The sequence below is a fragment of the Triturus cristatus genome, chromosome 3_2, assembly GCF_964204655.1.
Source record: "Triturus cristatus chromosome 3_2, aTriCri1.1, whole genome shotgun sequence".
NCBI lineage: Eukaryota > Metazoa > Chordata > Amphibia > Caudata > Salamandridae > Triturus > Triturus cristatus.
In genome coordinates, this window is record NC_140584.1 from 310,194,326 (window position 1) to 310,219,997 (window position 25,672).

A 25,672-nucleotide genomic window follows, 5' to 3' on the forward strand; every position below is an offset into this window, starting at 1 on the left:
ACTCCTGAACAGCAGGAGGACTGCCGCCAGGTCCTGGGGCAGTACTCTTCGTTGTTCTCCCTTGTTCCGGGTAGGACTCACCTGTGCGTCCATGACGTGGACACAGGAGACAGCCCACCTGTGAAGTCCAAGATCTACCGGATGTCAGACAAGGTGAAGGCCAGCATTAACAGTGAAGTCACTAAGATGCTGGAGCTAGGTGTGATCGAACCTTCTAGCAGCCCCTGGTCCAGTCCGGTGGTGTTAGTACCAAAAGCTGCACCACCGGGTGCCCAACCGGAACTGAGGTTCTGTGTGGACTACCGGGGACTGAATTCAGTAACCAAAACTGATGCTCATCCGATCCCTAGGGCGGATGAATTGATTGACTGGCTGGGAGCTGCCCAATATCTAAGTACCTTTGACCTTACTTCTGGGTACTGGCAGATCTCTTTGACTGATGGAGCAAGGGAAAGGTCAGCCTTCTCCACGCCCAATGGCCACTACCAGTTCTGTGTGATGCCCTTTGGGCTCAAGAACGCACCTGCCACGTTTCAGCGCCTGGTAAACCAGATCCTCACCGGAATGGAGAGTTTCTCTGCTGCTTATCTGGATGACATAGCCGTCTTCAGTAACAGCTGGGAGGATCACTTGCGTCACCTGCAAGCTGTTCTCCAGGCCCTGAGACAAGCTGGATTGACGATCAAGGCCAGCAAGTGCCAGATCGGGCAGGGGTCGGTAGTGTACCTTGGACACTTGGTGGGTAGGGGAGCGGTGCAACCCCTCCAGGCGAAGATCGAGGCCATCATGGCCTGGGAACCCCCCAAGACACAGACTGAGGTCCGAGCTTTTCTGGGCCTCACGGGATACTACCGCCGCTTCGTGAAGGGGTACGGTACCATCGTAGCCCCCCTCACGGAGCTCACGTCCAAGAAACAACCTCGACGGGTAGTCTGGACGGAGGCTTGTCAGCAGGCCTTTGTGAAGCTGAAGCAAGCCATGTGCGAGGCCCCGGTCTTAAGGGCCCCAGACTTTTCCAAGGAGTTCATTGTCCAGACAGATGCATCAGAACATGGCATTGGGGCAGTGTTATCGCAACTCAATGAAGAGGGTCTGGATCAACCCGTGGTCTTCCTATCCCGGAGACTACTTCCCAGGGAACAGAAGTGGAGTGCAATAGAGCGTGAAGCCTTTGCAGTGGTATGGGCTCTGAAGAAGTTGCGGCCATACCTGTTTGGCTCGCACTTCCTGGTTCAGACCGACCACAGACCCCTTCGTTGGCTGATGCAGATGAAGGGGGAGAATCCCAAGTTGTTGAGGTGGTCTATTTCCCTACAGGGAATGGACTTTCAGGTGGAACATCGGCCTGGAGTGGACCACGCCAATGCAGACGGTCTCTCAAGGTATTTTCGCCTTAGTGATGAGAACTCCCAAGGGGTTGGGTAGCTCTCCCCATTTTCAGCTGGGGGGGACGCGTGTTAGACCTGTCAGCCCTTTGGGTGGTCCCTCCTCATCATTATTTATTTTGTCCCACTTTTGCCTCAAACCCTGTTAGTATTTTTCCTTTTTGGGAACCACCAGACTTTTTCGTATTGATGCAGATTCAGGGAGCCATTTTACCTACCCCTGGAACTTCTGTCTGAGGGCCTGGAGCACAAAATGGTGGCCACCTGTGACCTCATCAGAACCCACTGGAACCTACCAGCACCTTCCAGAACATTCCAGAACCCTGTGACAGTTGGAGGCGGTTTGGAATGTTGAGAAGCTAAAGCCAGAGTTGACAGTTGGAGCTGGCAGTTGGCACCTGACGGGTGAAGAGAGAGGAGCAGAAACCTGAAGGAGGAAGGAGTGAGGCAGCAGGGGTGGAAACTTGTGCCTGGAGTGGGGTCCATAAACCCACCCTTGATACTAGTCCCTACTGACTGAGCCCAGCCTGGAGCCCTGTGTGGGACAAAGCAAGAAAAACCATCTTAAGGACCTGGACAGCAGGAACAGGCCTTAGAAGTAAAGAAAAGCAAGAATCTGACCTGTTTATTGGTTTCCCTGGAGTCCGACGTCGAGAAGCCTGAGACCTGGAGCCCGAGGTGGAGAAGCGGCGCTGACTGGAAAGCAGACGTCGTACCCGGAGCCGCCAGAGGTCGAGAGAGGGCGCCGACGGAGGTCGTGAGGAGTACCAGAGGTCGAGGAGGAAGTCACCCGATGTCGAGTGAGCGGCGTCGACGGGGGAGTGAAGTCCGCCCTCCGGAGTCGCCGGAGACTGAGGTGAAGCGTGCCGGAGGTCGGGAGTGGAGATCGCACTCCGGAGTCGCCGGAACCTGAAGAGAATCGTGCCGGAGGTCGGGAGTGGAGGTCGCACTCCGGAGTCGCCGGAACCTGAAGAGAATCGTGCCGGAGGTCGGGAGTGGAGATCGCACTCCGGAGCCGGCGGTAGTCGACATCGAGCCAAGACAGCCCGACGTCATCGAATCGGAGGTCGACATCGAGCCGAGGCCGCCGACATCGAACCGGAACCGCCTACCGGCGTCGTCAAGAACTGACATTGTGCCGAGGCCGCCGACATCGAACCGGAACCGCCTCACGGCGTCGACACGACTCCAGCGGCGTCGGAGCTTCATAAAAAGGGCAGTAAGTGGAATAGAGGGCGCCTAAGGCCCTGTGGAGCTCTAAGAGACCATCCTAAGGGATAAAGAGGTGTTAGAACCAGCCTGGAAGTGCCAGGGGTGGACTGAGACTGATACAGTGACCTGTGTGAGGGGTGGTGTAGTTTGGGAGAGCCAGATTCCTAGATTACCCTTGATCTACCTCAGTTTTAGCCTCAGCCTTACCCAAGCTAGGTGAGACACCCACAGGCCATCCACCTAACCACAAGCTGTGACTGGGCCAAATCAGCCCATAGTATTTTAAATGTGATCTGATTTTACAAATGTCATTGTTGGCTGGTATAATTTATTGAGGGTACTGTATTTATTGTATTTATCTAAATTATTCCTGTAATGTATTTATTGTCCTGAGCTAACTTATTCCTGTACAGTATTTATTCCCTCACAGTATTTATTTGACCTGAACCTATTTATTGCACCTGTAAAGTGTTACTATTTATTTGACCTGCACTTTTTAAGGAGAAGCCTTGTGTTCTGTGATTGTATTATTATTTATTTAATCAGCAACTAAGAGAAAAGAAGATAAACACAGAGATATTTTCATAATTTTTAAGGTGTAGTGTCGTTTTTGGAACGGATGCACGCATGGTTATTGTATGGGTATTGCGTATGCTTAACACGGTGCCTGACCCCTGACCACTCGAGCCAAGCTACCACTGTGTATGTCTGCGAATACCCCGTTACCACCACCCTTTCCGGTGTGGGAGTGGGGTTTTTCTAACACCAATTAAAATACTAAGATTTAAAACCTGCTCATTTGTCCCTAACCCCTCTCTAAAACAATATTGCACATCACTTATGATATTATTCTCATCTGCCCAGGCGTGCAATTTATGCAGAACAACCCTTCCCATTACTTTCATCAGGGAATCTCATAGGGCTATTGGGCGATAGCACGCCGGATTTTCCCGTTCCCCTTTTTTAAAAATCAGTATTATTACTGACTCCGACCAGGTCTTAATGAAGCCTTTCGCACAACTGGCTTGGAGGACCCGCGTTATCAGCGGTGACCATAGTAATGAGATTGATTTAAAAAGGTTGATAGGCAGCCCATCGGGACCTGGGGCCTTACCGCCCTTACTTGCGTTTATTGTCCCAATTACCTTGTCATGAGTAATTTGAAGGTCAATGGGTGAAAAAATGGTAGGATTTCCCCCCTGTTGATTTGAAGAATCTGGAATGTTTTCAGCATTCCGCTGAGTGCTATAGACCTTTGAGAAAAAGTCTACCCATGTTTTCTCATCTATTGCGATCCTTTTTACTAAAAAACGGTGCATTCACCGCCTGCCAAAATAAGGAACAATCCTTACTCAGTGATGCTTCATGGAGGGTAACCCATGCTTGAACTTTTAACTCTTTCTTTCAGGTTTTTCTGGCCAAATTGTAAGACTTTCTGCATTCTCTAATCTCTCCCTGATCTCTCTCTGTCCTATGAAGGGCCTCCTTTAGTCGGGTATATGCTTTTGTGCAGTTTGAATCAAACCATCCATTTTTACAATCACGAATACCCTTATTTTCTACTCTGAACAGATTTTGGATGGTCAAGGTGATCTGGGTAAATGCACACAGAATCTTTTCATGAGAAGTACCCTAATGCAAACATACTAAAATCTATTCATAAGCCTTAGATATAATTTGATTATTCAACTCGGATGGGTTTTGACTAGCTCAGCACAGAGTGTATCCATTTTGGCGGGACGGGGATATGCTTTGGGTCCAGACCAATTTATTACTTATTTGCTGATCGATAACATTTGGCAAAACTATATCAATGCTTAGGGGCAGATGATCACTCATAACATTTGAGTGGGTTTTATAATTTGCAAGCCAATTAGCATAACAGTTTGGGACGATTATGAAATCTATTATAGATTGGCCTATAAAGGTATAATCAAAATCCACTCTAGGGGAACACAACTGATTAGCAAAACCATAGTACTGAAAGAACAAAATGTCATTAAACTTCTCCCCCTTATCTGAATTCTCAAAATGTATTAGAGGATCATCCCCTTCTGTTTTTAAGCCACAAACATCGAGCCCTGCTAATGGGCATAAACTAACATTAAAATCTCCCCCCCAAATAGTAATCATATCTGTACCTTTAGGTGCCCTTAGTTTACCTACATCATCGCTAAGCTGTCTTAAGATGCGAAGGGCAGTCAGTCGTTCACTAAGGCACTGAGCAAAGGAGTCTTGTCAGTGCAGGAACGCTTTGTTGCTGGTTCAAGAGCAGCTGAACTGAATGATTTATGAATATTTCCCTGTCGTGAACCTATAACTATCACCATAGCATCACAGATCACACAGTCCACCTTGGAACCCAACTCAAACCATTCTTCGGTACTTTCCATATTAAAACTGTCTGGGAACCTTATGGCCAGCAACTTCTCTGTATGCTGGTGTATTTCAGAGACCTTACCCTGTCAGCAGTGCTGCTAAGTCATTAATGTTAGAAGACAGCCCTAACAAGTGTTTCAGATTGTTTGTTTTGGAAGAAACCTTAACAGGTGTTAAGAAATGTGTACATGTCGGAAAAACAGTCATTGCAGGTGAAGCTGATCACATACATGTTGGAAGACAGACCTAGCAGGTGTATCTGAACACACACGTGTTGGAAGACAGACCTAATAGGTGTTTCAGAACATGTATATGCCTGCTTCTAAAATTATAGAATGAAAAACCTAATTGCTTCAACACAAGCCTACATCAGGGCACACACATAAATGTTTAAGTTCATGCTTCTTTAGGACATTTAAACTAGCATTTTTAATGCACTAGATCTCGCACTTGCGAGCGTTTGAGCTATTGGCATTGTGTAAATGGCAATGCCTTTTATTTATGTGTTTTTAAAAGCAACACATATATAAAAGGCATTGTTATTTTTAATGCCAATAGCTCAAACTCTGCAAATGTGTGACCACTTTAATGGTGGCCGCGCCCCTTTCTTTAGACGCCGATCCCGTATTCAGGTTACAGAGAGCATCGTCTAAAGAAAGGGGCGTGGCCAACATTAAAGTAAAAGCGCATATGGGAAGCTTTCACCCAAAGTTGAAAAAAATTAATGAATTTAGAAAGGTTCTGTAGCGCCGCCGCTAAAGTGAAAGTGGCCCACGCTGTTAATTAAATAAATAAATAAGCGCGGTTGCTAATGTGAAAGCGGCCCACGCTGTAAAATAAATAATTAAATAAGGGCAGCTGCTATAGTTAAAGCGGGCCGCGCTGTAATTTAAATAAATACATTACTAAAAGTGTGCGGCGTGCTGGGATGTCGTGGGTCAAATAGGGGAACATTATTAAAGAAAATAGTGCTCACCAACTTATAAAGCAGACCGTGTAACGACACAAGTAAAAAGTCTAGTTGTTATGGGAGGTTACAAATGCAGACAAGGGGGTACCAAGGAGGGTCTATTAATCCTATTTACAAATGAAAAGCACCGATTTCGCAAGGACAGTAACAGGAGCCAATTGATAAGATGGGCATAAAATGGGTGGAGCGTCTATGCCTAACCTTAATACTTCATGCCTCGCAGAGCAGCGCATGCGCTGCCCTAGCTCGACCTAAAAACTATACAGAAGCAAGTTTCAACGTGCTAGATTGTGTGGATTTGGGCCCCTATGCATGGAATACCCATCTGGTCTCATTTATGAATCTTAGGGGCAGATTAGGATGTAGGGCGGATCGCCACCGCCCGCCACCCATTTCCCCCCCCCCCCGCCATATTAGTCTGGCGGGGGGGACCCCGGTGGACGGAAAGACCGTCCGCCGGTTTTCCACCGGTCGACCAGGTGGAAAAGGGGCTGTATATGGTGGCGGTGTCTGCAAGACACCAGCATCCATATTACAATACATGCAGTGAAATGCCTTTCCATGGCGGCGTTGCCGCCGTGGAAAGGCATGCGGTAACTGCATGCGGGGGCCCGTTGCGGGCACCCAGGGTATTGGGGGGGATGGGGAGTATATATGGTACCCTCCTGCATTTGCATGCACAACATGGCAGGCACCGCGCGATGCCTGCCACGTTGTGCTTGCAAATGCACAACATGCCTTTTTGCCATTGCGGTGGGTGCTGTTGAAAGCACCGGCCACCGCAATGTCAGAAATGCGAGATGCGCCCGCCAGTGTGGCGAGCGCATCCTAATCTTCCCCACGGGGCCGCCGCACATATCGCAGGTGGTCCCATCTCGGTTAGGGTGGCGGGCGGACATCCTAATCAGCCCCTTAGTATTCAGCTCCCAGATAAGTTGGCATTTTGACAATTTTATTAAATCTAAGAGGTGTTATGACTTATGACCCGTGAAAATCAGCATTGAAAGTGAAATTGACTTCCTTGCGGATATTATTTGACCAACTCTGTTTGAATAGGCGCTAACTCTGGTACTTGTTCTATTCTATGTTACTCAATAATAAATAGTAGAATACTGCTATAATCTAGCGTCGAGTTGGCATTACCCTCCCTTTGGCATCAATACAGTTTAAAACTCAAATGACAGCTATGTTGCTCTGCAGCACAGGCATCTTTCATAGATTCAATTGCTTGAATCATCTCCCAATTTTTTCTTATGTACCTTTAACATAGATAATCTACACATGACAACCATTCTTACTTTGTTTTTAAATAAAATCTCCAAACGTTTTTTGAAAAACAGAATATATTTCAGTATGGCTTAAACTTCCAATATTGCATTATTGCATCAATATGCACTTATTGATTAGTGCTATCGTGATTAATGTCTGCAAGTGTGTGTTTTTGGGGAGGGGGTTTAATGTGTTCCAGTATTGATATTTTATATTGCAATATTGGGCTGTACATGGGAATATGAGAACCTACCTCGGTATAGCTCTACAGCGGTATACGAGTTTGTACACAGATCTATGAGAGACATAAGGGCAGAGTTATTGAATGCTGCCAGCACATCTCCATGCATTCTGCAACCCAGTGGGTGCCAAAGGTAAGACAGTAGCAGAAGACCCGGGTAAGCTGAGAGCAGGCAGAGCTCAATGAGAACCATCCATTGATTTGTAAGCTGACGTACATAAATTAAAACATGGTCAACATCAAAGGAATGGGCTTTTATTTACTTCCCTGGAGCTCACCCTGGATCACGATTACCAATGGCATCTTCAGCTGTGATTCGTGCCATTGACAGAAAATACTACACGACATGGCCGGGCACTGCTCCATCTTAAATTCACATGCAGAAGCAAACTGTGCTCAAAGCCTTGTACTTGTCAAGGCAATGCAGCTTACTAAAGCGTGAACTCCAAGCAGTACTCTGCTGCAGTCCTAAAAGCAGACATTGTCCTACTGGCATTGCACAATGCAGAAAAGTTTTTCCAGCAGCGTTTGTTTGGTGCTGGGTAGCTTGGTGGTTCAAAGATACCTTTTACTCAAAGGTGTCAAATATCCTATTGGGTTTAAAAATATATCTGATAGAGACTTCTAGTCGCAGATTCCTTGCCTTATAATTATCCCCTGGTATCAGACTGGATCTGGAATTTTTTCCATGAGCAGTACCCCTGCGAGCCAGTAAATGGCTTTGTTTGGCTCTGCGTGCTGTCGTCGCCCACGCTGCAAGTGATGTGTACGGGGCCTATATAGGTGCCACCCCAGCACACTGACGTCAGTTCTTTTCTTTCTGTGCTAGTCAGTGCAGATCCAGAGAGAGCTACCCCCAGTCAAATATTTGACTACGCTTTTTTCAACTTTTGGCGAAGGTTTTTTTGAGAGATCTTTTCCTGGTGTGGCAGGGATGTTGACTAGGAAGACCGACATCAAGCCCTGTGGTAACTTTCATCAACTGATGTCGTTGACTGACCCGCACTTTGTTTGCCTCTTCAGCCTGGCGCATAAATATGGCGCCAAGACCTGCAGCAATTGCCACGCCATGCACCCCAAGGTCTTGAGGGAGCGATCCCTCAAGCTCCTTGCCGCTCGACGTAGGACACTGCAACATTCTCGGTCCTGGTTGAGAGGAAGGTCCCGTAATTGGTCACAGATCCCAAGGTCATTGTCGCACTTGAAGTCGTCAGGCCGTTTGAGTAAGTCTCACAAGAAAAAGAACAAGAAGTTAAAGAGGTCTTTGATTTCACCCCGTCTGTCGTCGTCTTCAGATGAGACGAGGGAGAAACATCATTCTAGGCTCCAAGGTTGATGATGCACCTGGGCCCGCTCTGCGCCCCCCGCCCCAGAGTTTCCCGGGTCGCCCCTACTGGTTCTACGCTGTCCGCTATGCTCCTGGAGCCCTTTGGACCCCTTGGATCCACAGATGGATCCGGATCAGCTCTGGTAGTAATATCTTAATCTTCCCTGATGCAGATGCTCCTGGCACCGCTGGCGCCCTCTGGTGGGGCCATCCCCATTTTGATTCCCGACTCTGGCACGGAGCCCGAGGGGCGTCATTTGATGCCAGCACCAACTGGAGTCATGCCTTCCAGGCTGGAACCTGAGCCCTATTCCTATGGACTAGGACTCAGGGAGGATTGGGATTGGTTGGTGTACCCTAAATAATACCAGTCCTTAAATCCCAACATGGACTGGTGTAAGGATTTGGCGGAGGCCAGTGAACTGGACATTTTCCCAGATACTGGCATGCTTTCTTCCCCTACCACGGCTATGGAGGAATGAGCATCGTTTTATATGGTAGTGTGAAGGGCAGCCAAAGCCCTGGATTTTAGCTTGCCCTTCATGCCACCGGATAGGGAATCCAAGAGGCTGGACATCTTAGGCAAGAAAATGTTTTCTTCCACCAGCCTGCAAAAACAACAGTTGATGGACAGAATGCAGAACAATGTCATACATTCACCCCAGTACAGAGATCTGGGCCTAAATCAATCGTTTTTTTGCTCGCCATTCCAGTTTGAACCCAGCCATATGCAAATCAGTCTTGACCCTGTGCCTCATGGGAACAGTCCAGCCCGAACTGCCAAGCCAGGTCCTCCCTGGACATAAAACAAGCATCAAAGCTTGTCAGTTCGGCCTGGACTGTTCCCATGAGGCACAGGGTCAAGACTGATTTGCATATGGCCAGGTCTAAACTGGGGTGGCATGGTGAGCAAAAGAATGGTGGATTTAACCCAGATCTCTTGACTGGGGGTGAATGTTTTGATTTGTTCTGCATTCTGTCCATCAATTGCGTGTCTTTTGCTTTCTCGCCCTAAGTGCGCCGGGTATGCCCAGACGTGGGTCCTGGGCTCACTGTGCCACTGGAATCAAGTTATCCTGGCTGAAGAGGGGTGAAACCCTGAAACCGGTCCTAGGATGCTTGTTTCCGGTCCAGAGAGGAGCTGGCTTGGCAGTTCGGGCTGGACTGTTCCCATGAGGCACAGGATCAAGACTGATTTACATATGGCCAGGTCTAAACTGGGGTGGCATGGTGAGCAAAAGAATGATGGATTTAACTCTGATCTCTTGACTGGGGTTAATTTTTTGATTTGTTCTGCATTCCGTCCATCAATTGCGTGTCTTTTGCTTTCTCGTCCTAAGTGCGCCGGGTATGCCCAGACGTGGGTCCCGGGCTCACTGTGCCACTGGAATCAAGCTATCCTGGCTGAAGAGGGTGAAACTCCGAAACCGGTCCTAGGATGCTTGTTTCTGGTCCAGGGAGGGCCCGGCTTGGCAGTTCGGGCTGGACTGTTCCCATGAGGCACAGGGTCAAGACTGATTTGCATATGGCCAGGTCTAAACTGGGGTGGCATGGTGAGCAAAAGAATGATGGATTTAACCCAGATCTCTTGACTGGGGGTGAATAGTTTGATTTGTTCTGCATTCCGTCCATCAATTGCGTGTCTTTTTCTTCCACCAGCCTGGCACTGTGGTCCATGAGCATCATGTGCCTTTTGGGCTACTACTCCCATTCAAGTTTAATCAATTCCTGTCTGCCTGGGACCCATGAGGCTGGGTGGTAGCACTGAACTTGCAGGACACATATTTCCACATTCCCTTCCTGCCTGCTCGCGGGCGTTACCTTTGGGTCACGGTGGCACACAATCACTTTCGGTTTACCATGCTTCCTTTTGGCCTTACAAGCGCCCCCTCTGGTGTTCACCAAGGTGATGGTGGTGGTTGCAGCTAATCTGCAGAGATCAGGGGTGCCAGTCTTCCTCTATCTCATCAACTGGCTGTTGAAGGCGAGCTCGCCCCAGGCTGCCATCTTCCACTTCCAGACCGCGGCGGACCTCCTGCATTCGGTGGGGTTCACTATCAATGTGCCAAAATCACACCTGACTCCCTCTCAGACTCACCCTTTCATCAGAGCTGTTCTGAACACGGTGCAGTTTCGGGCCTAACTTTCCAAAGGGCAAGTCCAGGATATTCAGGCTATGATACTGATGTTTCAGCCACTATCCTGGATTTGAGTAAGACTGACTTTGAGGCTGCTGGGACTCATGGCCTCTTGCATCCTGCTTGTGACACATGTCCACTGGCATACGCGGGCAATGCAGTGAAATCTGAAGTTCCAGTGGGCGCAGCATCAGGGGAATCTCTCCAACATGATCCATATATCAGAAGGAGCTGCAAAAGAAACCGCGATCGGGCAGAGGCAGACCCCTCTCCCTTCCCCACCCAGATCTCACAGTAATGACAGATGCATCACTCCTAGGATGGGGTAGCCATCTGGGAGAGGTGGAGACCAGAGGCCTCTGTTCTCCAATGGAATCCAGACTCCACATCAACCTGTGGCAGCTCCAGGCAATCCAGCTGGCATTGAAAGCCTTTCTACCCTCTGTTAGACCTGTCAGCCCTTTGGGTGGTCCCTCCTCATCATTATTTATTTTGTCCCACTTTTGCCTCAAACCCTGTTTGAATTTTTCCTTTTTGGGAACCACCAGACTTTTTAGTGTTGCTGCAGATTCAGGGAGCCATTTTAGCTACCCCTGAAACTTCTGTCTGAGGGCCTGGAGCACAAAATGGTGGCCACCTGTGACATCACCAGCATCCACTGGAACCTACCAGCACCTTCCAGAACATTCCAGAACCCTGTGACAGTTGGAGGCGGTTTAGAATGTTGGGAAGCTAAGACAGAGAGTTGGCAGTTGGAGCTGGCAGTTGGCACCTGACTGGTGAAGAGTGAGCAGCAGAAACTTGAAGGAGGAAGGAGTGAAGCAGCAGGGGTGGAAACTTGTGCCTGGAGTGGGGTCCATAAACCCACCCTTGATACTAGTCCCTACTGACTGAGCCCAGCCTGGAGCCCTGTGTGGGAAGAAGCAAGAAAACCCATCCTAAGGACCTGGACAGCAGGAACAGGCCTTAGAAACAGAGAATAGCAAGATCCTGACCTGGAAACTGGTTTCCCTGGAGTCCGACGTCGAGTAGCCTGAGGTCGGGAGCCCGAGGTGGAGAAGCGGCGCCGACTGGAAAGCGGACGTCGTACCCGGAGCCGCCAGAGGTCGAGAGAGGGCGCCGTCAGAGGTCGTGAGGAATACCAGAGGTCGAGGAGGAAGTCACCCGAGGTCGAGTGAGCGGCGTCATCGGAGGAGTGAAGTCCGCCCTCCGGAGTCGTCGGAGACCGAGGTGAGGTGTACCGGAGGTCGGGAGTGAGGATCGCACTCCGGAGTCGCCGGAACCTGTGAGAATCGTGCCGGAGGTCGGGAGTGGAGGTCGCACTCCGGAGTCGCCGGAAACCTAAGGAGAGGAGCACCGGAGGTCGGGAGTGGAGATCGCACTCCGGAGCCGCCGGAAGTCGACATCGAGCCAAGGCCGGCCGACGTCATCGAATCCGAGGTCGCCATCGGCCCGGAGCCGCCCGAGGTCGACATCGAGTAAAGACTGCCCGACGCCATCGAATCGGAGGTCGAGACCGGAGCCGCCTACCGGCGTCGTCAAAGAACTGACATTGTGCCGAGGCCGCCGACATCGAACTGGAACCGCCTCACGGCGTCGACACGACTCCAGCGGCGTCGGAGCATCAGAAAAAGGGCAGTAAGTGGAGTAGAGGGCGCCTAAGGCCCTGTGGAGACCTGAGAGACTGCTCTAAGGGGCTAGGGAGGTGCTGGAACCAACCTGACTGTGCCAGGGGTGAGCTGGGACTAATCTAGAGAAGTTGTGTGGAGGGAGAGAGCCAGGTCTCTGGTATTCCCCCCTTGATCTACCTCAGTTTAGGCCTCAGCCTTGTCCAAGCCAGGGAGTAGACACCCCAAGCCTTCCACATCCCCACAAGCTGTGCCTGGGCCAAATCAGCCCTTAGGAATTCAAAAGTGAACTGATTCTATGAGTGTCACTGTCAGCTTTTAAGTATTTATTAGGGGCACTGTATTTATTGTATTTAACCTATTTATTGCTTCACTGTATTTATTGGTCCACAGTATTTATTGATGCACAATATTTATTGGTTTACAGTATTTATTGCCTCAGAATATTTAATTGCTTGTATGTATTGCACTTATATTTATGTCTTCATTATTTATGATCACCCCTATTTATTGAATCATTAAGCCAGTATTTATTTGACCTGCACTATTTAAAAAGTTTGTATATTGTGATTGTGTTATTATTTATCTAATCAGCAACTAAGAGAAAAAGAAGATAAAGAAAGATATTTTCATAATTTTTACGGTGTAGAGTCGTTTTTGGAACGGATGCACGCATGGTTATTGTTTGGGTATGACGTATGCTTAGCACGGAGCCTGATTCCTGACCACTCGAGCCAAGCTACCACAGTGTGTCCGGAAGACCACCACCACCCTTTCAGAGTGGGAGTGTGGTTTTCTAACATAATTGGTGTTCAGTGGTGGGATAGAGCTGTGCCTACGTATACTCAACAATAACTGTGGGTAGTCCATAGGCCTACACCGGGAGTTTTCTCAAAGCGGCCTTCCTAATTGTGGGTTTTTGTTTTTTTCAAATTTACTCTGGTGGTGGGAGGAGGTATTATTAAAGGTACCCCCCTGCATTGTTACTGCAAAAACTGTCCTCTGACCTGAGTGGGCAAGATGGAGTTTGTACTAGAAAATCTAGAAACGTACACTGTGGCCCAACTCAGGGAGTTTTGCCAGCGGGAGGGGGTGTACTGTCCCCCAGGAGCAAAGAAGGGTGCACTCCAAACCAGCTTAAGGGCTTGGGGGAAGGCACGCCGAGAAAGCAAGGCTGAGGAGGAGGACAGGGATAGAGAGCCTGACACCAAGGGGGCTGAGATGTACCAACCTGAGGTGGGGAACCTGTCAGCGGGGCCCAGAACCATTTCTAGGAAGGGCAGCAGTGCCTCTAGCGGTGGCTTGTCTGAAGTGGAGTTAACAGACCGGAGGGAGAAAAGACAGCTCACATGGGACTTAGCAAGGCTGGAGAAGGAGAAGGAGGAGCAGAGGATGGCCCATGAATTACGACTGAAAGAAATAGATCTTCAGATCCTGAGAATCGGGGCACAACCTGTTCCTAATGGTGGCAGCCAAACCCAAGAGATCACCAGGGAACCCAAACCCTACCTGCCAAAGGACATAGTAGCTAGCTATGGGGTGGGTGATGATATCGCCAAGTGGCTAGCGGCCTATGAGGTCTCGTTGAGGGCCCATGGGGTTCCAGAGAAGTACTGGGGAGGGGGATTGTACAAGTACATGCCTCCAGCTGGTAGGGATGCATTATTGGCCCTAGAGGAGGATGAGCAGACCCACTACCCCACCATGAAACTGGCGCTCATAAGGAAGTTTGGACTAACACCCGAAAAGTACAGACAGAAGTTCAGGGGTAGTCACAAACTGGGCACACAGAATTGGGTGGACTTCCTGGACTATGCGAAGAAGGCACTGGAAGGTTGGATTCAGGGCAGTGAAGTGAGGAACTACGAGGGGTTGTTTGACCTTGTACTGAAGGAACACCTGCTTGAGAAATGTTTCCCTGAACTGCGGCAACACCTGGTGGATAGCAAGCTGACCAATCCCCGGAAGCTTGCTGAGGAGGCGGACATTTGGGCTAGTACCCGGGTGTCCACAAGGGGGACTGGAGGGGATACTCAAAAGGCCGGACAGGGCGCCCCCCAGAAGAAAGAGGGAGGGGAAAAGAAAAAGGAGTTCTCCAAAGGCCCCCAAAATAACTTCCAAGGGAAGGGAACAGGATTCACCCCTAGGGCTAACCCACCCAGAAACCCTAATCCTGGCCAGAGTCAGCAGCCAAGGGTTGTCCATTGCTATGAGTGCGGTGGCGTTGGACACTATAAAGGAGATCCGAAGTGCTTGAAACGACCACCCCCTCCCACTGGAGGAAAGACCCCCGGAGTAGCTAGTGTAGTGCTCGGGGAGGAGATGCCCTTAACTAAGGGAAGGGAGTGGGCGGGTGTCACTTTAGTGTCCCTGGGAGAACGGGAGATGGTTCCCAAGATCCAGGTGCCCGCGAATACCGCAAAGTATGGGCAGTGGGTCACCATCAACGGCCAAAGAGGGGAGGCTCTGAGAGACACAGGAGCCAGTATGACTATGGTGCGTAGCCAACTGGTGTCTCCAGAGCAGGTAATTCCCGATGTACTCCACCCAGCCGCGATGGCTGACGGCAGAACAGGCCACTATCCAGTGGCCGAGGTTCCCTTTGAATGGGGGGGGGGTTGCAGGTTCACTTCGAGTTGCCGTAAGCCCTGCCGTGCCAGTCGATTGTCTGCTGGGGAATGACATGGAGCACAACGCTTGGAAGGAGGTGGAATACCGGACTCACACCGAGATGCTGGGTACACCTGACTGGGCCTGTGTTAGCACAAGGTCCGCGACTACCCGAAGAGGGAGTTCGTTTCGGCTGGAGCCTGGAACAAAGGCCCAGCCAGCTGCCAGTCAAGGGAAGAACCGAGGACAGGAGGAGCCTGCCTCGGCGTCCCCACCCCGTAGGACGGATAGGCCACCGGAGGTGGTGGACCAGGAGTCTGCGGTGGGGGACGTTACCAACCTGGAGGACCTACCCATCCCGGCCGAGTGGCACGTGGAGGGAGGCCCGTCCAGGGAGGAATTCTGCCAGGGCCAGAGGGAGTGCCCTACCCTTGAGGGGCTGAGGCGACAGGCCGAAGCCCAGGCAGCAGGGAACGTTGAAGGGAACTACAGTGTTTACTGGGAGGATGGCCTCCTCTACAGTGAACCCAAGGCACCCCTACATGGATCGTCACGAGCCTTGGTAGTCCCTCAACGTTATCGAGCCTTCCTTCTGGAGTTGGCTCACGAGATACCATTGGCAGGACACCTGGGGCAAGACAAGACCTTCGCCCGTCTTGTCCCACACTTTTATTGGCCTCAGATGAAAGTGTCGTCCGATACCTACTGCCGGACATGTGTGTCTTGCCAAGCCAGTGGGAAAACAGGGGTGAAGCTGAAAGCTCCCCTGGAACCACTTCCTGTCGTTAGCACCCCCTTTGAAAGGGTGGGCATCAACATTGTGGGTCCATTAGATCCGCCGACTACAGCTGGTCACAGGTTTATCCTGGTTCTGGTGGATCATGCCACACGGTACCCAGAGGCAATACCTCTGAGGACCATAACAGCACCTGTTGTGGCTAGGGCCCTGATGGGAATCTTTACCCGAGTGGGTTTTCCCAAGGAAGTTGTGTCCGACAGGGGGACCAACTTCATGTCAGCGTATATGCGGGCGATGTGGAAGGAGTGTGGAGTGACATACCGGTTCACCACTCCTTACCACCCCCAGACCAATGGTCTGGTGGAGAGGTTTAACAAAACCTTGAAGGGCATGATCAGAAGTCTGCCTGAAAGCCTGCGGAGGAAATGGGACGTCCTCCTACCCTGTTTACTTTTTTCCTACAGGGAAGTGCCACAGAAGGGAGTGGGCTTCAGCCCCTTCGAGCTTCTGTATGGGCACCCTGTACGTGGACCTCTCAACCTGGTGAGAGACGGATGGGAAAGAACTCCCAGAAAGCTTCCCCAGGATGTGGTGAGCTACATGCTGGCCTTCCGGAGCCAAATGGCTAAGTTGTGGAAGCAAGCTTCTGACAACTTGGAAGCCAGCCAAGCAGTGATGAAGGCGTGGTATGACCACAACGCTCACCCGGTGGAGTTGGAGCCTGGCCAGAAGGTGTGGGTGATCGAACCGGGAGAGCTTAGTGCCCTCCAGGATCGCTGGTCAGGACCCTTTGAGGTGTTGGAGAAGAAGGGTAAGGCTACCTACTTGGTGGACCTGAAGACCCCTCGTCAGCCCCTGCGGGTGCTGCATGCCAACCGCCTCAAACCCCACCACGAGAGGCCCGAAGTCATCTTGATGATGGTGACTGACGGAGGAGAGGACGTGGAAAGCGAGCCTCTCCCTGATCTGTTTGCGTCTCAAGAGAAGGATGGGTCCGTGGAGGGAGTGATCCTCTCCCCATCTCTAACTCCTGAACAGCAGGAGGACTGTCGCCAGGTCCTGGGGCAGTACTCCTCGTTGTTCTCCCTTGTCCCGGGTAGGACTCACCTGTGCGTCCATGACGTGGACACAGGAGACAGCCCACCTGTGAAGTCCAAGATCTACCGGATGTCAGACAAGGTGAAGGCCAGCATTCATAGTGAAGTCACTAAGATGCTGGAGCTAGGAGTGATCGAACCTTCTAGCAGCCCCTGGTCCAGTCCGGTGGTGTTAGTACCAAAAGCTGCACCACCGGGTGCCCAACCAGAACTGAGGTTCTGTGTGGACTATCGGGGACTGAATTCAGTGACCAAAACTGATGCTCATCCGATCCCTAGGGCGGATGAATTGATTGACCGGCTGGGAGCTGCCCAATATCTAAGTACCTTTGACCTTACTTCAGGGTACTGGCAGATCTCTTTGACTGATGGAGCAAGGGAAAGGTCAGCCTTCTCCACGCCCAATGGCCACTACCAGTTCTGTGTGATGCCCTTTGGGCTCAAGAACGCACCTGCCACGTTTCAGCGCCTGGTAAACCAGATCCTCACCGGAATGGAGAGTTTCTCTGCTGCTTATCTGGATGACATAGCCGTCTTCAGTAACAGCTGGGAGGATCACTTGCGTCACCTGCAAGCTGTTCTCCAGGCCCTGAGACAAGCTGGATTGACGATCAAGGCCAGCAAGTGCCAGATCGGGCAGGGGTCGGTAGTGTACCTTGGACACTTGGTGGGTAGGGGAGCGGTGCAACCCCTCCAGGCGAAGATCGAGGCCATCATGGCCTGGGAACCCCCCAAGACACAGACTGAGGTCCGAGCATTTTTGGGCCTCACGGGATACTACCGCCGCTTCGTGAAGGGGTACGGTACCATCGTAGCCCCCCTCACGGAGCTCACGTCCAAGAAACAACCTCGACGGGTAGTCTGGACGGAGGCTTGTCAGCAAGCCTTTGAGAGATTGAAGAAAGCCATGTGCGAGGCCCCGGTCTTAAGGGCCCCAGACTTTTCCAAGGAGTTCATTGTCCAGACAGATGCATCAGAACATGGCATTGGGGCAGTGTTATCGCAACTCAACGAAGAGGGTCTGGATCAACCCGTGGTCTTCCTATCCCGGAGACTACTTCCCAGGGAACAGAAGTGGAGTGCAATAGAGCGTGAAGCCTTTGCAGTGGTATGGGCTCTGAAGAAGTTGCGGCCATACCTGTTTGGCTCGCACTTCCTGGTTCAGACCGACCACAGACCCCTTCGTTGGCTGATGCAAATGAAGGGGGAGAATCCCAAGTTGTTGAGGTGGTCTATTTCCCTACAGGGAATGGACTTTCAGGTGGAACATCGGCCTGGAGTGGACCACGCCAATGCAGACGGTCTCTCAAGGTATTTCCGCCTTAGTGATGAGAACTCCCAAGGGGTTGGGTAGCTCTCCCCACTTTCAGCTCGGGGGGACGCGTGTTAGACCTGTCAGCCCTTTGAGTGGTCCCTCCTCATCATTATTTATTTTGTCCCACTTTTGCCTCAAACCCTGTTTGAATTTTTCCTTTTTGGGAACCACCAGACTTTTTAGTGTTGCTGCAGATTCAGGGAGCCATTTTAGCTACCCCTGAAACTTCTGTCTGAGGGCCTGGAGCACAAAATGGTGGCCACCTGTGACATCACCAGCATCCACTGGAACCTACCAGCACCTTCCAGAACATTCCAGAACCCTGTGACAGTTGGAGGCGGTTTAGAATGTTGGGAAGCTAAGACAGAGAGTTGGCAGTTGGAGCTGGCAGTTGGCACCTGACTGGTGAAGAGTGAGCAGCAGAAACTTGAAGGAGGAAGGAGTGAAGCAGCAGGGGTGGAAACTTGTGCCTGGAGTGGGGTCCATAAACCCACCCTTGATACTAGTCCCTACTGACTGAGCCCAGCCTGGAGCCCTGTGTGGGAAGAAGCAAGAAACCCCATCCTAAGGACCTGGACAGCAGGAACAGGCCTTAGAAACAGAGAATAGCAAGATCCTGACCTGGAAACTGGTTTCCCTGGAGTCCGACGTCGAGTAGCCTGAGACCGGGAGCCCGAGGTGGAGAAGCGGCGCCGACTGGAAAGCGGACGTCGTACCCGGAGCCGCCAGAGGTCGAGAGAGGGCGCCGTCAGAGGTCGTGAGGAATACCAGAGAGACTGCTCTAAGGGGCTAGGGAGGTGCTGGAACCAACCTGACTGTGCCAGGGGTGAGCTGGGACTAATCTAGAGAAGTTGTGTGGAGGGAGAGAGCCAGGTCTCTGGTATTCCCCCCTTGATCTACCTCAGTTTAGGCCTCAGCCTTGTCCAAGCCAGGGAGTAGACACCCCAAGCCTTCCACATCCCCACAAGCTGTGCCTGGGCCAAATCAGCCCTTAGGAATTCAAAAGTGAACTGATTCTATGAGTGTCACTGTCAGCTTTTAAGTATTTATTAGGGGCACTGTATTTATTGTATTTAACCTATTTATTGCTTCACTGTATTTATTGGTCCACAGTATTTATTGATGCACAATATTTATTGGTTTACAGTATTTATTGCCTCAGAATATTTAATTGCTTGTATGTATTGCACTTATATTTATGTCTTCATTATTTATGATCACCCCTATTTATTGAATCATTAAGCCAGTATTTATTTGACCTGCACTATTTAAAAAGTTTGTATATTGTGATTGTGTTATTATTTATCTAATCAGCAACTAAGAGAAAAAGAAGATAAAGAAAGATATTTTCATAATTTTTACGGTGTAGAGTCGTTTTTGGAACGGATGCACGCATGGTTATTGTTTGGGTATGACGTATGCTTAGCACGGAGCCTGATTCCTGACCACTCGAGCCAAGCTACCACAGTGTGTCCGGAAGACCACCACCACCCTTTCAGAGTGGGAGTGTGGTTTTCTAACACCCTCCATTAAGGTAAGGCTAGTACAGGTGTTCACGGACAACACCACCACCATGTGGTGCTGCAGCAGACAGGGCGGGGTGGGGTTGGGTTGTGAACCCTTTGTCAACTGGTCCCGCATCTCTGGACATAGCTGTAACGTCAGGTCATTTTCCTGGTGGTTTAACACCTGGTCGGCTCTCTGAATACCAGGGCGGATGAACACAGCTGAAGATGCCTAGCGGATCTCAAATGATGTCTCCATCCGGAGGTGGTGCAAGGTCTCTTTTAGGAGTGGGGAGAGCCTTGGTTAGATCTGTTCACCACAGCCGAGAACGCAATCAGCAGTTCTGCACGTTGGGGATTCCAAGGCGGCTCTCACTCAGAGCTGCTTTTCATCAAAAGTGGAGCTCAGGTCTCCTGTACGCCTGTCTGCCCATACCACTCCTGCCCAGAGCTCTTAAGAGGATCAGGAATGACTGGGCCCAAGTCACCTTTGTGGCTCCGGACTGTGCCAAGAGAGTTTGGTATCCCGAGCTGCTGAGGATGGCCATCGGTACTACGATCAGGCTGCCCCTTCTAAAGGATCTTCTGTCGCAGCAGCAGGGTAGAGTCCTCTAGCCGAATCTGTACCGGTCCGCCTTCATGCTTGAAGATTGTGCGGCAACAGTTGACAGCTTTCGACTTTCCACCCAAAGTCTGCAATATTATTTTGGCAGCCAGGCATCCCTCCAGCAAAACGGTATATGACTGCCATTGGGGCAAGTTCATGGCATGGTGTGTAGAGAAACCGGTTGACCCTCTTTCTGCTACCCTTTCTCAGGTCCTTCTCTTTTTCCATTACCTTGCCCAGCAGGGCTCTGCTCTGGGCACCTTAAAGGGCTATCTTTCTGCTATCTCAGCCTTTCTGCGGTTGCCTGACCAGCCATTCCTCTTCAAACCCCCCATAGTGCATAGGTTCTTGAAAGGTTTGCAACACATGTTTCCTCCTTCACCCTTCATCATGCCTCAGTGGGACCTTAATCTAGTCCTGACTTTCCTGATGTACACATTTGAGCCTTTGCACAACTGTCCTCTCATGCTCCTTACCATCAAGATGGTCTTCCTGGTGGCAATAACATCTGCCCAGAGGTCAGCGAGCTTCAGACTTTGTCAGACAAGCTGGTTCTTTGCACTAGAGTTTCCTTTCTGCCGAAAGTGGTTACTCTTTTCCATGTAGGTCAGTTCATCACCCTGCCTACTTTTTACGCTCAGCCACATCTCTCAATAGAAGAGAAGCAACTTCACCAATTGGTCCCAAAAAGAGCATTGTTGTTCTACCTTGACCACATGAGAGAGTTCCAAATAGACAACCAACGCTTTGTGGGGTATGCCGGAGCGAAGGAGGGAAAGGCTGTACAGAAATGGACCATCTACCGATGGATCATGCTCTGCATTAAAATCTGCTACGCATTGTCCAAGAAGCAATCCCCTGAGGGCTTGTGTGCTCATTCCACCAGAGCCAAGGCTGCAACCACTGTGTTAGCACATGGAGTCCCGGTCCTGGAAATCTGCCAGGCAGTAACGTGAGCCTCTCTGTACACATTAACAAAGCACTACTTTCTGGACAGTCTGGTCCATCTGGATGGGCAGTTTGCCCGTTAGGTCCTGCAGAACTTGTTGGTGTGAAATTGTTTTGCAGATCCACCTCAGGGAAGGCTTTACTTGGTTATCTATTCTATCTAGCCGCAGATTCCTAACCAACTGACTCACCCATCCTCTGCGATCGGATTTCTAGGAACAGGGCTTTCCCCCTTCAGGGCCCCAGTTTTCCACACCAGTGGTCAGTGTTCTTTTAAGCTCCGCCTCCTGCCATGGAAAGTCACAAAAAGAAGCTGAGGTCAGTACACTGGGATGGTGCCAATATACGCACAGTGCACATCACTTTCGACTACGCCAACCGGAGCCGTACAACTCCACCGACCAGTGTGCGGGTGTACTGCTCACGAAAAAAATTCCTGATCCAGTCTGACACCTGGGGATAATTCCAAGGTAAGGACCCTATGCAGCTAGATAAGAGTCTCTACCAGATAAGGCGTTACCCAAGGTAAGTAACTTGTTCACTTATGCTGATAGAGTATTGAATATTCCCCAAATGTCAGACTGGATCCAGAAACGGTCAGTTCCTTTCTTTCTGCACCACCAGATGCGGATCTGGAGCTCACTCTTTTCTCTTTCAGACTCCTTTACCTCTTAAAATTGTAAACCAGTGTGCAAGAGTGTCAGACTACCTCCGTTCCATTCTGAACCCACAGAGATAAGCTGCAGATGGCCTCAGGGCTCCTCCCTGAGCCCCACTCTCTTCAACATCTACATGGCTTGATCACAGTCCTCGTTGGGAACCACGGACTCCACATTGTCTCCTACACTGACGCCACCCAGCTTATCCTCTCTCTCACCAACGGAAATACAGTCGCCAAGGACTACTTCCATGACGGGATGAAGGCTGTCACTACCCGGATGAAGGACATTCTCCTCAAGCTTAACTCAGATATGACCGAAGTCCTCATCCTGGGCTCTACCCCCTCTGCCTGGGAGGACTCCTGGTGGCCTGCAGATCTTGGATGCACCCACAGACCACACATGAAACCTTGGCATCATCCTGGGCTCCTCGCTCACCATGAACCACCAGATCAGTGCCATCTTATTCTCCTTTCACACATTATGCCTACTCCAAAAGATCTTCAAGTGGATCCCCACCGAGTCCAGAAAGACAGTCACCCACACAATCATCAGCAGCAGACTCGACTACAGCAACACACTACGCCGGCATCACCCAGAAACGCCTCAAGAAAGTGCAAAACTTTCAGAACGCCTCCGCCAAACTCATCCTCAATATCCCCCGGCGCAGCCACAACACTAGCCACCTGAGAGACCTCCACTGGCTCCCAGTCAACAAAAGAATCACCTTGAAGCTTCTCACACATGCCTACAAAGCCCTACACAATGCGGGACCTGCGTACCTCAACCAACGCCTCTCATTCCATGCACCCACCAGAGACCTCCGCTCCGCCCATCTGGCCTTAACCACGTCCCACGTATCTCCAAGACCACAGCTGGAGGAAGAGCCTTCACCTACCTCACAGCAAAGACCTCGAACACCCTTCCTCTCCACCTCAGGCAATCACAGTCACTGCCTCAATTCAGGAAGGACTTCAAGACATGGCTCTTCGACTGAACCACAATGCCTGTGGCAAATCAGCAGCCCTCTCCTTACTCCTCTCCACCCCTCAGTGCCTTGAAACCCTTACGGGTGAGTAGTCGCACTTTACAAGTCACTTGCTTGATTGAAGGGAAAGGTCACCTCCCAAAATGACAAGTTTTTAATTTTGTAGAGACTGTTGCAAGTAAATGTCTGTTACAGATCCGAATCAGGTTTGCCTGTGGTGCTAGGGGTCAAATCCCAACTCTAAGGCCTGCTGCAATTGCACATTGATGACCTGAAGGCTATCCGAGACCGTGAGTCGAAATTCTACATTGTCAAGCAACAGAAGACTCAGCGACAGGGCCACTCCAAATCGAAAGTTCGATCCTGATCCCACTCGAGAAGTTGCAGGAGTCTTTCCACAGGTTGGTCTTTGCCTCAATCAAAGTCATCGGTAAGTCAAAGAAAAAACACCCAAAATCTAACCAGGACTCTGCCCCTTTCTGCCACTTTCACCTTTCTGAGTCAGCGTGGAGAGCGGTGGCATACTTCTTGATCTGGCTCCCGAAGTCTATCACCTTTGAAGCCTATCAGCAGGACCCTCACCCTTCCCAACCCAGAGTTGACAGTGGTGACTGATGCATTGCTTCTGGGTTGTGGTGGCTATCTGGGAGAGGTGGAGATCGCCTTTTGTCTTCAGCAGAGTCTAAGCTCTATATCAACCTTCTGGAGCTGAGGGCGATCCAATGGCGTTGAAAGCCTTCCTTCTATCCATCAGCGGGAGGCTGGTGCAGATACTCACAGACAACAACACCGCCATATGGCATTGCAACAAACTGGACTGGGTGGGGTCACAATTCCTGTGCCAGGAGGTCCTGCACCTTTGGAAATGGCCGAACCACCAAGGAATTTTTCTGGTGGTGAACCACCTTGAAAGATCCTTGAATGCTAGTGCGGACAAGCTCAGCTGTTGGTGTCTAGCGTATCACGAGTGGCAGAACATTTGCTCAACCTGTTTGGCACCACCAAGAATGTGCAATGTTAGCACTTCTGTACGTTGGAGTTTTCTAGATGTCTCTCACTTGTAGACGCATTCTGCCTCAAGTGGACCTCAGGACTCCTGAATTCCTTATCGCCGATGCCACTCCTACCATGAGCTCTCATGAAGATCAGGACTGACCGACCTCAAGTCATCCTGGTGGCCCTGGATTGGGCACGGAGAATATGGTATCAAGAACTCAGTCTTAAGCATCTTTCCATCGATCAGGCAGCCTCTCCAAGAGGACTGGCTGTTGCAGTTACAGGGCAGAGTTCTGCACCCAGGCCTTCGCAAGCTCCACCTACATGCATGGAGACTGAGCGGCAGCAGCTGACACCTTCGACCTCTTTCTGTTGCAGGGATTGTGTTAGGAAACAGAACTGTGCCTGGGATCACAGGACGTCAGAATTTAGTGACTGAGTCACCATACCACATCAGGACCAATGGGTCCAAATCTGATTAGCTCGCAGTGCCCCACCTACCCTCATAAACCTCCCAGAGTAACAGACGAATTGGCATCCTAGAACACAACACTCTAGTCCCCAAGGGAACCGTGGAAACAGGCCATTACCTTTCACTTCTCACTCACTCATGTTTACAATAAACAGAAGAGACACCAGGAAAGTTTGCAATATGTATTGAGACTATCGTATACTATTATGAAGCAACTGTGTAGTGATTAGAAAATATATACAACTGAGCAAAGTAAGCAGCATTACGAGCAAATTGTATGCACTAAAAATGATATATCTGCCTAAGCCTACCCTCACTATGTGAGCACAGCGATAGATCATTGATCTCTGGGATTAGAATCGAACCCCATACCTGGCATTTGTAGTTTGTGGTCAGTATCTCAGGTTACGCAAAGCTGGTGCGCCCGTTCAGAACCTTTCCCATCTCCTAGATTTCTTCTCTTTGTTTTCCAATGGGCAAGTCTTGGTTCATATGATAACTGCTGTGTTGGAAAAACAACGGCTGTGTCTCTGTGTTGTGTCTAAATGTTAGGATATGTTGCTGACTGATTATAGAAAAGCAGGGCACCATGTTGTTCGAACTTGAATGAAATGTTCAGACTGAATCCCAAGAAGAAGAACTGAATAATAAAAACCTGTACAGCATATTTCTAAAATAATATCATGGCACAAAATATAATGTGTTACGTGTAGTTGTGCAAAGCAAAGTGACCTACAGTGTGCAGTTTGGTTAAAATAAGGGAGAATCACATTGGGCCCTAAATGGAACTTACTACACCCCCTTCTTGGTCGGGACAGTAATTTAGCGACTAACTAGATAATAAGAGATATGAGCACAAGCCAAGCAAATTAAATTCTCTGCTAATAAGCATGTCATAAACAAATTATAATCATAATAAAAAACATAACATGATCATTTAAAAAATGTGGCCATATTAAGATGAGCCGAAGCCACCCAGGATTTCTACCACAAGTTTATTGGATAGTTATTCCATAACGGATTCCGTCAATGCAGACCATTCCGCAATTACCAAATTGAAACGTTCCAGAGAACAGACATGACCCTTGTTATCAGCCGATGTTGAGGAAGTAGCTGGGCAACACGCATCCATATTATCAGAGCTGGAGTTCAGTGCTCATGTGCTGAAGAATCCATCTCCGCTGGAG

At 50.1% G+C, this 25,672-nt stretch overlaps 1 protein-coding gene across 3 annotated transcripts in view; it reads left to right on the top strand.

The window, feature by feature from the left end:
• The window catches only part of UBXN11 (UBX domain protein 11), a 422,469-nt gene that overhangs the window by 353,585 nt on the left and 43,212 nt on the right, over window positions 1–25,672 (top strand). The window lies entirely within an intron of this gene.